The sequence below is a fragment of the Natator depressus genome, chromosome 2, assembly GCF_965152275.1.
Source record: "Natator depressus isolate rNatDep1 chromosome 2, rNatDep2.hap1, whole genome shotgun sequence".
NCBI classification, from domain to species: Eukaryota; Metazoa; Chordata; order Testudines; family Cheloniidae; genus Natator; species Natator depressus.
The window spans coordinates 177,311,919-177,327,117 of record NC_134235.1 but is presented as its reverse complement, the minus strand read 5'-3'; the positions used below and the strand labels follow the sequence as shown (position 1 = coordinate 177,327,117).

Sequence of the window (15,199 nt, the reverse complement as noted above, 5' to 3'; positions counted from 1 at the left end):
ATTTTTACACCCACCCTTGTCTGAGTGGTAGTCTCAATTGTTAATGAGAGCTCCAGGGGCAGCAATCATCTACCCCAAAATCAAAGGATGTAAAGTAGCTCGATCTCTTTGGCAGGAAACTTTATTTAACAGCTGGGCTACAGCTCAAGAAAACAGCAAACATTGCTGGGACTGCTATGATTTTAACCTCTGGGCTAATGTTTTGCAATGTATGGACAAATTGCCAGAGGAGGCAAGACTGGAGTTCTTCCCCTACGGTTGATGAGGGAAAGCCAGGATCTTGCTTCAGGATGCTGGGATGCTGCAGACTCTGTGGCTAGAGACATGGCATTGGCCATTACGATGCACAGATGTTCCTGGCTCCAGTCATTGGGTCTTTCTCATGAGGTCCAATAAACTATCCAAGATCTTCTTTTTGAGGGGTGGTCACTGGTCTCAGAACAGACCAATGACAAGTTGCATCTCCTGAAAGACTGTAGGTATACACTCAGATCTTTGGGCATTTATATCCTTGCCCCAAAGAAGAAACAGTTATGTCCCCCAGCAGTCTCATTGGTATACTTCATTTATGCCCCGTCACCAGGACCAAGCTAGAAAGAAGAGTAAAAATTAAAGGAGGAGACCACCCCCTTCTTCTTCAGTGGCTGCCAGTTTACCCAAACAGCCTGGTAACTCCAAGCAGCCATTTTGACGTGTTTGTAATGGACAGCTTACCCGTGTCCAGTTTGTCAGATTCTCCTACTCTGGTGTCTCTTACAGGCGGTCTCACTTCCTCAGTGCTTGGACCCTCAATCACCACAGACCAGTGGACTCTAAGCACTGTGGAATTGGGATAAACCCTTCAGTTTATTTCTGCTCCCCCATTGCCATCCCCCTTCCCAGTCCCTTTTCAGGGATCACTCTTTCAAGGAAGTTCTCTTTTGGGAGGTTTATTCTCTCCTCCAGTTGGAAGCTGTAGAAGAGGTGCCTCTACTTTGCAGAGGGAAGGGGTTTTATTTTCACTATGTTCAGATCCCAACAGCGAAAGGATGCCTCAGCCTATACTAAGCCTTTGACAGCTCAACAGACACCTAGAGAAAATAAAGTTTTGATTGGTCATCTGGCTTCAAATATCCCTTCCCTGGATCCTGGTGACTGGTATGCTGCCCATAACATATAGGACATATATTTCCACATGACAATATATTAAAGCCACAGGAAATTCCTCAGATTTCTCATCAAACAATTTCACTACAAATTTACAGTGCTGCCGTTTGGTCTGTCCTCAGCACCATGTGTGTTCACAAAGGGCATGGCAGTGGTGCCAGCGTTCCTGAGGAGATCAAAAGTTCACGTTTTTCCCTACTGGGACAGCTGGTTGGTGAGAGGCCATTCCAAGGTGCTGACCAGTGTGGCCATTATTCAGTCCACCTTCAGAATGCTAGGATTGCTCATCAACAAGGAAAAATCAATTCTATCATGTGTACAAAGGGTAGAGTTCATAGGAGCGCTCTTGGACTCTATGGAAGCTAAGACCTTCCTCTGTCAGGCCAGGTTCTAGACAATTCTGGCTATTTCTTTAGACCTGAAAGTTCAACAGTAAGGAATTTCCCCAGACTTCTGGGACACATGACTGAAGGGGGTTGAGTGGCTATGCCTTTCATACTATCGCACAGCAGCATGAGGCAGCAGAGGACACATGCACCACCCCAGCAGTATCTCTCAGGGAAAAATCTCCGACAACAGTGCACTGGATGTGCACACACCTGAAGTGGAATTGACATGTGTAACACATCTTGAGGAACAGTAGTTACAGAACAGGCTAGTAACCGTTCCATATTTCACTTTTATGCGGTGATTCAGGCAAAACCTCATAAATTGTCTGCCTTGAGAAAATGAAGCAGATGACAGGTTGTAGATACAGAATCTCCACCTTTCCCCATCGATGTTGTTAGCAGAGATGGGCCTGAGTTAAGACCCAGTCTTAGAACTTTGGGATGTTTGGAATCTAATCCAAATGTTGTGGAATGACTGAATCTCTACATTCAATAGAAAAAATAATATTGACATAAGTAACCTTTGTTATCTGAGGATTAATAGGGGCATTCTGAAAATTGTTTGCAAAGCACTGGAGACAGAAAAATGAGAATGTGGGGCACAAAGAAACTGAGAACATGAACGGCCAATCCAAAGCTCACTGATGTCTCTGGAAAAAACTTCCATTGATGTCAGTAGGATTTGGATCAGGCCCTATATGAGAGAGCAACAGGGTGGACAATAGAAGATCCATTGTACATGACAGAGAGGATGAGAGGAAAGGAGATGCTTTTCAAAGAAAGAATAGGAAATTAAAAAGAAAGAAAATGTTATGGGTTAGGGATAGAAGAGGCCAGGCATGGATAGAGAGAAAAGAGGACAAAGAAATAGAAGAAGGTTAAAAAAAAAAAAAAAGGAAGAAAAGACTTTTAGGTTAGTAAATGATTTTGAGTTTAGTTTATTGCAGTTCCTTGGCAGACATCCCATATATCTGTATGTTTGTGGAAAGGGATGGATTGGCTATGAACACTTTTTTGCTAATATTTATTGAAACTTACTAAATTACAGTAGAAGAGTACCCATCCGATGCTCTGGGTGAATATGACAATTTAAATATACACTAATAAAAATGCTAGCTTCTGGGCTCTGTAGATACATTATTAGAGGAAAAAACACCAACGATTCACCTAGAAGTCACCAGAATGCCCACCGAACTTTGCAGCCAAAGAGGGTTTAGTGATTGCCAGGGGCGCAGTTTGTTTCCTGAACTGACCCTTTGTAAAAGATTTTTGAACAATGGCAATTGTGCATGGACCCTAACATAAACTTGATGGGCAGAAGAAGGAAGTGGCTGCCTACAAGCATTATACCATATCTGTTTATGTAAAATGATTAATTTAGGAGTTGATATTCAGATACAAACTGGAGTGAGGCATCCAACTTAGGCCCCATTGAATCTTTGAAAATCTTAACTTTAAGTTTTAGGAAATCGTAACATTCATTTGGCTTAACCAGAAGTTTTGGGCTTGATGCAGTAATAACTGGGTGAAATTCTGAGGCCTGTGTTATGCAGGAGGTCAAGCTAGATTATGACAACCGTCCTTTCTGGCTTTAATATCTGAGTTTCACCAACCTTCCTAGAATCCTGACGCTGGTTCCTTTGTGTAAATGTGTGATTATGGTGGACAGGCATTGGTTAAGTTTAGAATAGGTCTGGAAAACTGCTTTACAGGATACCACAAAATGCCAAGGCCGCCTCTGTGTCTTGTCAACATTGGCCACTGTACATGTACACAAAGAGAGAATAACTAAATCCTTAGGAAATGTTTGCTGGAAAAAGGATATTGTGCAGGTGCTGTAGCTTATTTTCCAAAATAGCTTCTTTCAGAAGTCATGTTTTTTCCCAGATTCCCACATTATGAGCTAATATCTTAAATATTTATTTTTTAAAAGCCATTTTTGAGATTGCACAAAGGCACCTGAAGCTACTAAAATCTATTCCACTCTGCAAGGGCTGAGCATGCTACCTCTGAAAAATAAGATATTTGAATGGAAATATTGACTGTCTCTCAAAGAATTATTAGCCTGCCTGACTGAGAATGAGGGAGCATGTTCCCACATGCTCATTGTTGGAGTGAATTATTGAAATTGTCAATAGGTTTTCCACTTCATTTTGTAGGGAATCATCAGTGCCATTAAAAAAGCCAAACTGAGCATTGTCGCTACAGCTTTGTGATGACATCATCAAAGAATTGACAGCAGTGATATTGGGAATGATGCTTCCAGAGCATGAGATCTTCAGTGAGTATTACTGTGAATGATGCAGAAACATTTCCAAAGTGCAATTTAGGTTTTCAAAAATTATTTCCTTTAACTATTGGGAATACAAGATTGCAATATGAAAATGTACTGTAGCACTGCAGTACTACTGCCCAAGGCTTTCATGTCTAGGCAACAGGATTCCCATTGCTATACAGTCAGTGGATGCTTTCCTGCTAATCATCAAAGTCTGAGGGGGACACTGAAAAGCTGTTTCATATGTTCTTCTCTACAGCAGCAATTGTTTCTGACACAGTTAGTAATACTGAAGCCCTATCACCTGAGGCAGTGATCCTGTCAGACCTCATAAACAGAGTAGGGCTACTACTTGGGTGGGAGATAACTTAAAACTTGAGGTGCTTTCAGGAATTGATACTGAGTCAGGCTTGAAATAATGCCCCAGCATACCCACAAGATGTGAGGTGATAGTATAGTGCTGGTGTTGCCTTCTTTCCAAGGAGATTTAAATGCTAAGGTCCTGACTCTCTGTGGTTGTTAAAAATTTTTTGGTATCTTGGAAGGCAGGGAGGATTCTGACCCTATTTCAGTGATTACATAATTGTGTCTGTATATGTAAAATGCATCCTTATAGTTACAGTTGGCTAAGGTATTCGCTTGCTGTTCTAGATCAAGGTTATACGTCTCATTGGTGCTCTTAAGCAGTTATTACACTTCTCCCCAAAGATGGTTCTATTTTGTGTGCAATGTGATATATAATTTTTACATGGATCTGAGATGTCTGTAAAGTACTTTGGAATCCCTTTTGCAGAATCATGCTTTATGACTACAAAATCATCCTGCTTTGGTCAATCTTAAAGCAGTAGTTTCAAAGATGTGGGACAGAACCAAATGACAGCCTGGATGCTGTGTGCATGAACAGACCTCTCAGATGTGCTATGGAGTCTCCTCTTTTTTTTCCTTTTTTTTCCTTTTTTTAAATGAAAAAAACAAGAAGTAAATCTCTAAGTGTTAGGATAGTGGAAAAAAACCTATTGCAGTATGACCTGAGTGCAGTTGATCCAGAGAGGTCTGCCTGAGTTTGCAGAAAGCCGGAAACTATAGCTCTGAAATATGAACAGCTCCATTCATTTCACTGGTGCTAACTGAGATGCCAGTGATGGTACTTTAGATGTCAATGTTGTTAACTATTTCGCTGCTCATCAAAGCATGTAAGGAGAGAGAGAGGAAATATATTATGAAGATCTAAACCAGCATTTCTGAAAGTAGGGGGATTGGAGGATACCTGAAAGACTGGCTCGGAGTGTGCAAAAGATATATAAATTCAGATGTGTAAGCCGTTAACAACATATGGTGAGGTTGCACTGGGTGCATGCATGACTCGCTTCAGTTTCCTCACATAGGGCTCAACTTTCAAAAGTTTGGGAAACTCTACCATAGAGAGAGAGAGAAAAAAAAGGAAATTTTAAATAGCAGACCAAAGTAAAGGATTAGTGTCTGCATTAATGTTCTGGCTAGCCTTATGCTAACTCCCAGGCTGCACATGAGCAATAATAGGGAGCTGTGCTACCCTGTGAAAGCACATTTACTTTTCTCATGCACAAGTTAATTGCAGCTCAGGCTGCCTTACATAAGAAGGTGAACATGTCCAGCAACAAGAACCATATATTGCTTAGCCTACTACTTTTTAAAAATAAGCATGGTCAAAAGTTTCTTGTCATCAGTTGCGTCAAATAATCTTTCAACTTGATTTATAGCTTGTATTTAGTAAAACAGCAAATAAAAGTAATTACTTGAGGCTGTGTAATCAAATTCGCAAAGCAAATTTAAACAGGTAAGTGCTCCCATTCAGGTCAAAACTTTGCAGAATCAAGTCCATAATGACTTAGTGTGAGCACTTAGACTAGAACCCAAGATGCTATTTCTATTTCTCTGCTCTAACAGTTGTACGCACAGCCTCAGTCAACAGAAGCATAAGTTGTGTTTATTGTGGACTGAGTTTGTTACAGAATTGAACCATTGCTGTAAATACAACGAGCCTGATTTTTTTTTCATGCCTTTGTTTTTGCAGTCACCAGCCACTTGTGCCAGAACTAATTTATGCATTTTCCTGGCAATTTCTTGCAAGTGCAAAATTGTGGACACAGGCCCCAATCCAGCAAAGCACTTAGCACATGCATAACTAAACAGAGGTGTAATCTTATTGGACTCACAAGGGCATGGGGTGGGAAATCTCTAAACAGCCTTCAGGATTCCTAGAGTAACCTTGTTTTGTTTTTCCCAGAAAAGCATTGATTGTAGGCCTCATGAGAAACTCAAGTTGGGCCAGCTGCTCCACTCATCCTCCTTAGCACTATGACATGCACTCCAAATGAGGGATAGGTAGTGGCATAATGAAAGATGAGTATGAACCAATGCACAAGTGCCTTAAAATAATGGCTCTAACATCTCTGGATTGTTATAGCCAAAATCTTAGCTTTTGGTTAACAAGATGTGAATTATGTGTTGCTTGGTCCACAGACTCAGTTTTTTTCTGGCGGGGTAAGACATCTGAGTGTGGACTGAAAATCAATCTGGAATGGTCTGGAATTAAATTACTGCTCATTGTTTTCTGATTCCCTTTGTAAAAAGGACATTGTAGCTGAGCTGCCTGATGCCTACAATGTAATACAATAAACTAAACAAACAAAAAACCAAAACATCTTAAATTGCATTTGATTTCTAGAATTTTGCTGAAGCCATTATTGACTTAAAATAAACTGTCACATCCAGTGTTTCATTAGTTTTTGCAGGTTCACAAATACTTGCAATGTTAGCATTCAAGTTAGTGGATTCCAGCATGGCAGGGCTGATCTATAAAATAGAATTTTCAACATAAGGGCAAACTTAAAAACACAGAATATTGACACCAAAAGCAATGTCTGGTGCCAGCAATTATCTGTATTGCCTGTTCTGTGTGTTTAAGAGCTTTTTGTCCTACCAGTTAGCTTCTCTTTGGGGTTGATCCTGAACTGAAGCTCTGATCTTGTGGGCATTGTGTCATGTTATGTGTTTATTGTCACATAAAGGATTGTGATACAACAAGGATTGTGATGGCAACTTATTTATTTATTTAACTTATTTATAACTATTTATTTATTTATTTATTACTAGAGGGGTGGACACTGTGTTGCATCTGTAGCCTGAGCTCATTATGTACACTATGGGATCCTTGCATCTTTTCGTTCTCCCATATAAGCACCCTATGTGCCACTCTTGCATCCCCTTGTATTTCAGAGATTCCCTGCAACTCCCACATTCTCTCCCTCATGCCAGGGACTTTCTGTATCCCCATTCTTCCCTCCCTCCATACCGGGGTCCCCCATTATCCCCCCTGTGCAAATGGCTCTGTATGCCTCCGATACCTCCTTCCCTTCCATACCCCCTATTATGCCCTTCCCCCACATCAGGGGTTATATGTGTCCCCTATCTCCCTTCAGACAAATTTCAAGAGCTATATGTGTCCTCCATTCTCCCGCTCCCTATGCCAGGGGTTCCGTATGCCCCACGCTGTGTGTGTGGGAAGCTAAGTTTGAAGTCCTAAACATGAGTATTTGCACCAGAAATCTGATTCTAGAAGTCACACCTTGCAACCACGGAACAGAAACACTACCAGATAACCAATCAAAACTGTAGCTAACACAGCTCAAATTTCAAATATTGAATACTCAAAACGTGCAGCTGGCTCACAAACAATCTATAGACCAGGAGTTTATTCTCAGAAATTATTCTGCAAATAATTTCAAGTGGTGAAAAAGCAGCTCACAGACAATTCATAAATTAAAAGTATCTGATATATTCTGTGCAGTGAATTATCTTGAATACATTATGTGTCAGTCTCCAGCTCTGAAACTCTCTGGATGTCTTCCACCTAGACTCTTGGTCCTCAAAGGTGAGGATTTAAGATCCTTTTCCCAACAGCTTCTCCTTGACTTCCAGGTTATTACTAAACTTTCCGTTGTGGATTCACTCATTTTAAAAGGCCTTTTCCAGCAGGCTTTCCTCCGATATCTGCCCCTGGAATTCTGGGAGAGGCAACCCCCTTGAGCCCTGTTTTGAATGTCAGCAACGTGACTGCTGTAAGATGTAACTTTATCTCTTGCAGCTAGTAAATATTTATTTCCTGTTATGGGATTTTTCCTCATGGCTTTCTCTTTTTTTCATTTCTAAAATGGTGAAGGAGCCTCATGACTCCCTGAACGGAGGTGTTTCTAAAGTGCTGACCCTCCCCAGCTTCCCCAAAAGAAATAGGAAGTGGACTGTAATTCTTACGACATTTGTTTCAGTGTTCCAATGCCCTTTCAGATTTATGTACTTGACGTCTGCTTACTTGATTTTACAATACGTGCAGTGTTTGGTTATCAACTATAACAACAGAAATCCTTGTTGGCTATTTTTACTGTAAACAGAATAGATTTAAGAAACTACTAACATACCTGCAGTAATGTCTGCTGCCTGACTTTTTGCCACAGGAAAGAGTCTTCGAGGAGACTACTTTTGGCAGGCACTCCCAAATTTGGAGTTAGGATCATGGTGAGAGAGATCCCTGGGGGTCTGCTCTCTTCCTGTAGAAAAGTAGAATGTGCTTTCCTGTAAAAACATCCACAGGCATCTCCCAACACAAAAGATCTGTCCCCTCACTTTGCTTTTGTCTCTCCCTCAAAAAAAGTCTGTGCTGCACATGTCTGCTCTCCTCCTCCTGTGAGGCCTCCTGTTTGCTTCTGCCATCCTATTAGAGAATTCAATCACTCCCTTGAATTCTTTCTGTTCTAAGACAGACCCTTTCCTTCATGAGATAATGTCTGTCTCATTTTAAGCTGAATTTAAGAAAAAAAATGACGTGAAAAATCAAATAACTTCGATTTTGTGTTTCCAGCATTCCAGGTCTGACGAAAAGAAAAAGAGACGAATTTTATAATATTTTTTAACTTTTACTGAAAAGGTGGAAGGCCTACTGAGACAGAAACAGTATTTAGACCAGGTTGCTTAGGGTATGTCTACACTACGAAATTAGGTCGATTTTATAGAAGTCGATTTTTAGAAATCAATTTTATACAGTCAATTGTGTATGTCCCCACTAAGCGCATTGAGATGGCGGAGTGCATCCTCAATACTGTGGCTAGCATCAACTTACGGAGCGGTGCACTGTGGGTAGCTATCTCACAGTTCCCGCAGTCTCGGCTGCCTATTGGAATTCTGGGTTAAGCTCCCAATGCCTGATGGGGCAAAAGCATTGTCGAGGGTGGGTTTTGGTACATGTCGTCAGTCGCCCCTCTCTCCCTCCCTCCATGAAAACAATGACAGACAATCGTTTTGTGCCTTTTTTCCTGGGTTACCCGTGCAGCAAGAATGGAGCCCGCTCAGCTCACTGCTGCTGTTGTAAGCATTGTAAACACCTCGCGCGTTATCCTGTAGTATGTGCAGAACCGGGCTAAGAGACGCCAGCACAAGGACGATTGTGAGGAGGACATGGACACAGACGTTCCTGAAAGCACGGGCTGTGGCAATTGGGACATCATGGCAGCAGTGGGGCTGGTTGATACAGTGGAATGTCGATTCTGGGCCCAGCAAACAAGCACAGACTAGTGGGACCGCATAGTGTTTCAGGTATGGGAAGATTCACAGTGGCTGCGAAACTTTCGCATGCGTAAGGCCACTTTCATGGAACTTTGTGAGTTGCTTTCTCCCCCCCTGAAGCACAGGAATACCAACATGAGAGCCGCCCTGACAGTTGAGAAGCGAGTGGCGATAGCCCTGTGGAAGCTTGCAACACCTGACTGCTACAGGTCAGTTGGGAATCAATTTGGAAAGGGCAAGTCTACTGTGGGGACTGCTGTGATCCAAGTAGCCAATGCAATCACTGACATTCTGCTGTCAAGGGTAGTGACTCTAGGAATTGTGCAGGATATACTGGATGGCTTTGCTGCAATGGCGTTCCCTAATTGTGGTGGGGCGATAGACGGAACACATATCCCTATGTTGGCACCGGACCCACCTTGCCAACCAGTACATAAACCACAAGGGGTAGTTCTCAATGGTGCTGCAAGCAGTCGTGGATCACAAGGGACGTTTCACCGACATCAACGTGGGATGGCCGGGAAAGGTGCATGATGCTCGCATCTTTAGGAACTCCAGGCTGTTCGAGCAGTTGCAAGAAGGGACTTACTCCCCAGACCAGAAAATTACCGTTGGGTATGTTGACATGCTAATAGTTATCCTTGGGGACACAGCCTACCCCTTGTTCCCATGGCTCATGAAGCCGTACACAGGCAACCTGGACAGTAGTAAGGAGCAGTTCAACTATAGGCTGAGCAAGTGCAGAATGGTGGTAGAATGTGAATTTGAACGTTTAAAAGCGCGCTGACACTGTTTGCTGACTAGGTTAGACCTCAGCGCAACCAACATTCCCATTGTTATTGCTGCTTGCTGTGTGCTCCACAATATCTGTGAGAGTAAGGGGGAGACGTTTATGGCAGGGTGGGAGTTTGAGGCAAATCACCTGGCTGCTGATTTTGAGCACATTTGAGCACAGGGCGATTAGAAGAGCACAGCTGGATGCATTGCGCATCAGAGAGGCTTTGAAAACTAGTTTCATGACTGGCCAGGCTACGGTGTGACAGTTCTGTGTGTTTCTCCTTGATGCAAACCTGCCCCCTTTGTTGATTTTATTTTCAAACCATGCATTCTTTCTTTATTAATTAAAAAAAAAAAGTGAGATAACTGACAAGGTAGCCCGGGTGGGGTGGGTTGGGGGAGGAGGGAAGGACAAGGCCACATTGCTTATTGTAGCCACACTACAAATCAAAACTGTTTGAATAACAGGGCCATCCTCTGGAGTGGAGTGGCTGGGTGCCCGGAGCCTCTCCCCCCCCTGCGTTCTTGGGCTTCTGGGTGAGGAGGATATGGAACTTGGGGAGGAGGGCAGGCAGTTATACAATGGATGCAGTGGGGGTCTGTGCTCTTGTTGGCTTTCCTGCAGCTCCAACAGATGCTTCATCGTGTCCGTTTGCTCCCCCATTATCCTCAGCATCGCCACCTGCCTCTGCTCTTTGCGCTCACTTAATGATTTCCTGGCCTCTGCCACTGAATGCCTCCACACATTAAGCTGTGCCCTATCAGTGCGGAAGGGTTGCATGAGCTCGGAAAACATGTCATCGCGAGTGTGGTTTTTTTGCCTTCTAATCTGCGATAAAAACCTCAGGGTTGGAGATGATAGGGGGAGCATAGAAACATTTGCACCTGGGGGGAGATAAAAAGGTAAAATTTAAGATGATACATTTCTGAGAACAAAAGGGAGAGACTTTCACAGTGAATCAAGCAATTCACAGCAGACAGCACATGCGCTTTAGATACAAGGTCACATTTTGCCTTTTATATTGAGCTCCTGCCAGTATGGTGACACATCACACATGGCTGGGCAACAGAATTCAGTTTCCAGGCAGCCATGGTAAGCCTTTTGGTATGCGGGTTGGCTTCTTTCGCCTTCGTAACATCTGGGAATGGTTTCAGACTGCAGCACCATCCTTTCCCATAGCAAGCAATGCTGGTTGGGTTTCACATTTGAAAGGAGGGGCTGCAGTTTTCGGGTGGATGTGCAGCACACACCTCCCCCCACCCCACCGCATGGCTATTCTCTGGGATGATACCTTCACCCCTCCCCCCACCGTGTGGTTATTCTCCGGGATGATCCCTTTTAGCCAAGTATAAACAACCCAGCGTGAACGGGGTCCTTTTACAGTTCCCTTACAAAAATTCCCCTATTTCAACCAGGTGACCATGAATGATATCACGCTCCTGAGGCTAACACAGAAAGATAAAGTCCAAATGTTGCTTGAATGTGACCAAAACCCAGGAGCATTTGCTGCCATGCTTTGTGCTGCAATGATTCCAGACTACTTGCTACTGGCTTGGCGTGGTAAAGTGTCCTACCGTAGGACAAAATAAGGCAACCCTCCCCAGAAACCTTCTGCAAAGGCTTTCAGAGTACCTCCAGGAGAGCTTCATGGAGATGTCCTTGGAGGATTCCCGCTCCATCCCCAGACACGTTAACAGACTTTTCCAGTAGCTGTACTGGCCGTGAATGCATCCCAATTCTTCAGGGCAAATCAAACATTAAACACTATTGCTTTAAAACCTTGTACTGTAGTTAGAAATGTGCACTCACCAGAGGTGCCTCCTCCAGCTTCAGGGTCGGGGATCCCGCCTTGGGGAGGGTATTGGCTCCAGGGTGATGAAAAGGTCCTGGCTGCCGGGGAGAACGGATTCACCGCTTGCCTGCTGCGCATTCTCCTCCTCCACAAAACCCTCCTCCCTGTTGCGTGAGACTCCTCCGTTCCAGGTGTCCACAGACAGTGGTGAGGTAGTGGTAGGGTCCCCCGCCGAGAATGCCATGCAGCTGATCATAGAAGCAGAATGTATGGGGCTCTGACCCGGAGCGACCATTTGCCTCCTTTGTCTTTTGGTAGGCTTGCTTCAGCTCCTTAATTTTCACGCGGCACTGCTGTGTGTCCCTGTTGTAGCCTCTCTCCACCATGCCCTGTGTGATTTTGGCAGATATATTAGCATTTCTTCTTTTTGATCGGAGTTTGGCCTGCACAGATTCTTCTCCCCATACACCAATCAGATCCCGTGTCTCCCGTTCAGTCCATGCTGGAGCTCGTTTGTGATTCTGGGGGGACTGCATGGTCACCTGTGCTGCTGAGCGCGCCACACTGACCAAACAGGAAATGAAATTCAGAATTTCCCGGGGCTTCTACTGTGTACCTGGCTAGTGCATCGGAGTTGAAAGTGCTGTCCAGAGCAGTCACAATGGAGTACCCTGGGATAGCTCCCGGAGGCCAATACCTTCGAATTGCGTCTGCACTACCCCAAATTCGACCCAGCAAGGTCGATTTTAGCACTAACCTCCTCGCCAGGGAGGAGTACAGAAGTCGATTTTAAGAGCCCTTTAGGTCGATGGAACAGGGTTGGTTGTGTAGACGCATTCATTTTAAAATCGACCTAATGCGGCTAAATTTGACCTAACCCCATAGTGTAGACCAGGGCTTAGTGTCTAGATGCTATGGTGATGGGTGCATGAAATATATCTAAGTTGGAAGGATCATACTAAACGCTCTGGGCAGGAATCTCCACTCAGTGATTTTGTTCCTCCATCAAGTTAAGTGGAATTATTCCAGATTTATATCAGTATAAGTGAGATCAGAATCAGGCTCTCTGGCATGTGATGGTTAGTAGGCCAAAAAGGATGAAGGTTAACCCTGTTTGTGTGCTTGTTTTCTCTACTTGATTTTGTTGTAAAATTAAATTTGGCAACTTGTTAGTCCATAAAAAGACAGAGAAAATAATAATAAAAATATTTAATAATTTATCAGGGCCAAACTAAATACTAACATACTTTGTATGTATTTTCAATACATCTGTCCTAAATAACAACAGAGCTTTGCCTGATAGCGCCTTTAGGGACCCTCTGGTGTCATGGGAAACAAGAGTTTAATAACATTTTATGAAACATTTTGTTTTTTTAAATAATAAAAGGGAAATTATATTCAAATAACTATATTTTAAATATAGAAAGCCATGCAATTCAAATCTGCCCCAAATTTATGCCAGTCTGTGGGGGTTTTATTTGTTTTTTTTTTACCACTAAGCAGTGTGAGTTAAGGCAGAGCATCATTATTTACCTCAACGATCTGGGTCTCCCCACTACCACCTTTGGTCATAATCTGATTTTTAAAATATATTTAATATGTAAGTGCATAGTGTTGATTAAGTACTTGAGAGGTCCTCATGGGAGCAGAATTTTAGGGCTGCCAAAAGTTGGTTGTGCTGCAAGGGTCATAAAAATGCAATTTATTTATGATTAAAAGGGATCAGATTATTCAAAGGAGAAGGGGACAATCAATAGTGAAGTTTAAATCCCCTTCCAGCATCTGCAAATCCTGTGCTAAGTGAAACGTTTGCAGCCTGAATGTATATTTAGCCAAGTATTTAGTTAAGTGTACACCACAGTAAAGGAACTTGCACATACCTGTGTGTGTACAGTTTCTCTGCTTCTCATACCTCCATGATTTGAAATGCTTAATTATAATTCTTTTTCTCCCTCTTCCTATTCTACTGATCTCACAGGAGTGGAATGTATGAATGAAGAAAGGCTGCCAATATCTTAAATTTCATTCATTAAAACTTTAAAGAAAAAGGTCTTATTAAATTATAAACATTTTTAATCTTCTCTGGAATGAAACTCCAAGCTATTCTAGAGACAATTTATACTTGAGTGTTTTAAGTTTATGTAAATAGCTTTTCATTCTATATCTCGATCTATTTGAGAATTATTTAGAATGACTTAAATTTACTTGGAATGTTTCTCCAGCAAATCAGGTTATTGACATCATCCATATTAGAATTAGAAAGAAAGAGACTTGTTCCTTTCTTTTCCAAGGGCCAGATCCCTCAACGTTCCACATGCTTCCTGCAAGGAGGTGAGTACTGTCAACTTCTATTGACTTCAGTGGGCCCGACAGGCTGAACTGTGGGTCCCTTTGAAATTAATGGAACTTTTGACATTGCCTCCAGTGGGCCCAGGAATTAGCCTGTAGATAATAAATAGGTAGCTAAATCTTCTCTTATCTGAATTTTAAGGTGCATATTACTATGGTATATAAGGACATGATCCAATGCCACTGAAGTTAATAGAAGGGAAATCACGTCTCAGCAATCTACTAGAATTCTTTAAGGTGGATCCAGTGGATATAATGTACTTATATTTTCAGAAAGCCTCTGACAAGGTCCCTCACCTCTTAAGCAAAGTAAGCTGTCATGGGAGAAGAGGAAAGGTCCTCTCATGGATCAGTACCTGGTTAAAAGATAGGAAACAAAGGGTAGGAGTAAATGGTCAATTTTCAGAATGGAGAGAGGTAAATAGTGGTGTCCCCTAGGGTCTGTACTGGGACCAGTACTGTTCAACATATTCATACATGATCTGGGACAAGGGATAAACAGGTGGAAAAATTTGCCGATGATACAAAATTACTCAAGACAGTTAAGACCAAAGTAGACTACAAAGAGTTACAAAGAGATCTCACAAAACTGGATGACTGGGCAACAAAATGGCAGATGAAATTCAATGTTGAAAAATACAAAGTAATGCATATTGGAAAACGTAATCCCAACTATACATATAAAATGATGGGGACTAAATTAGCGGTTACCACTGAAGAAAGAGATCTTGCAGTCTTCGTGGATAGTTCTCTGAAAACATCCACTCAATGTGCAGCAGCAGTCAAAAAAGCTAAGAGGATGTTGGGAATCATTAGGAAAGGGCTAGAAAATAAGACAGAAAATATAATATTACCTCTATATAAATCCATGG

The 15,199-nt window shown here is 42.5% G+C and overlaps 1 protein-coding gene across 8 annotated transcripts in view; it reads left to right on the top strand.

Moving 5' to 3' along the window:
• The window catches only part of BBS9 (Bardet-Biedl syndrome 9), a 432,945-nt gene that overhangs the window by 299,160 nt on the left and 118,586 nt on the right, over positions 1 to 15,199 (top strand). For 2 of the 8 annotated variants that reach the window (XR_012638234.1, XR_012638233.1), the window contains exon 23: positions 3,695 to 3,816. The exons of the other annotated variants lie outside the window; for them this stretch is intronic. The gene's annotated coding sequence lies outside the window, so the exon portion shown is untranslated. The remainder of the gene's footprint in view (positions 1 to 3,694; positions 3,817 to 15,199) is intronic. 8 annotated transcript variants of the gene reach the window in all.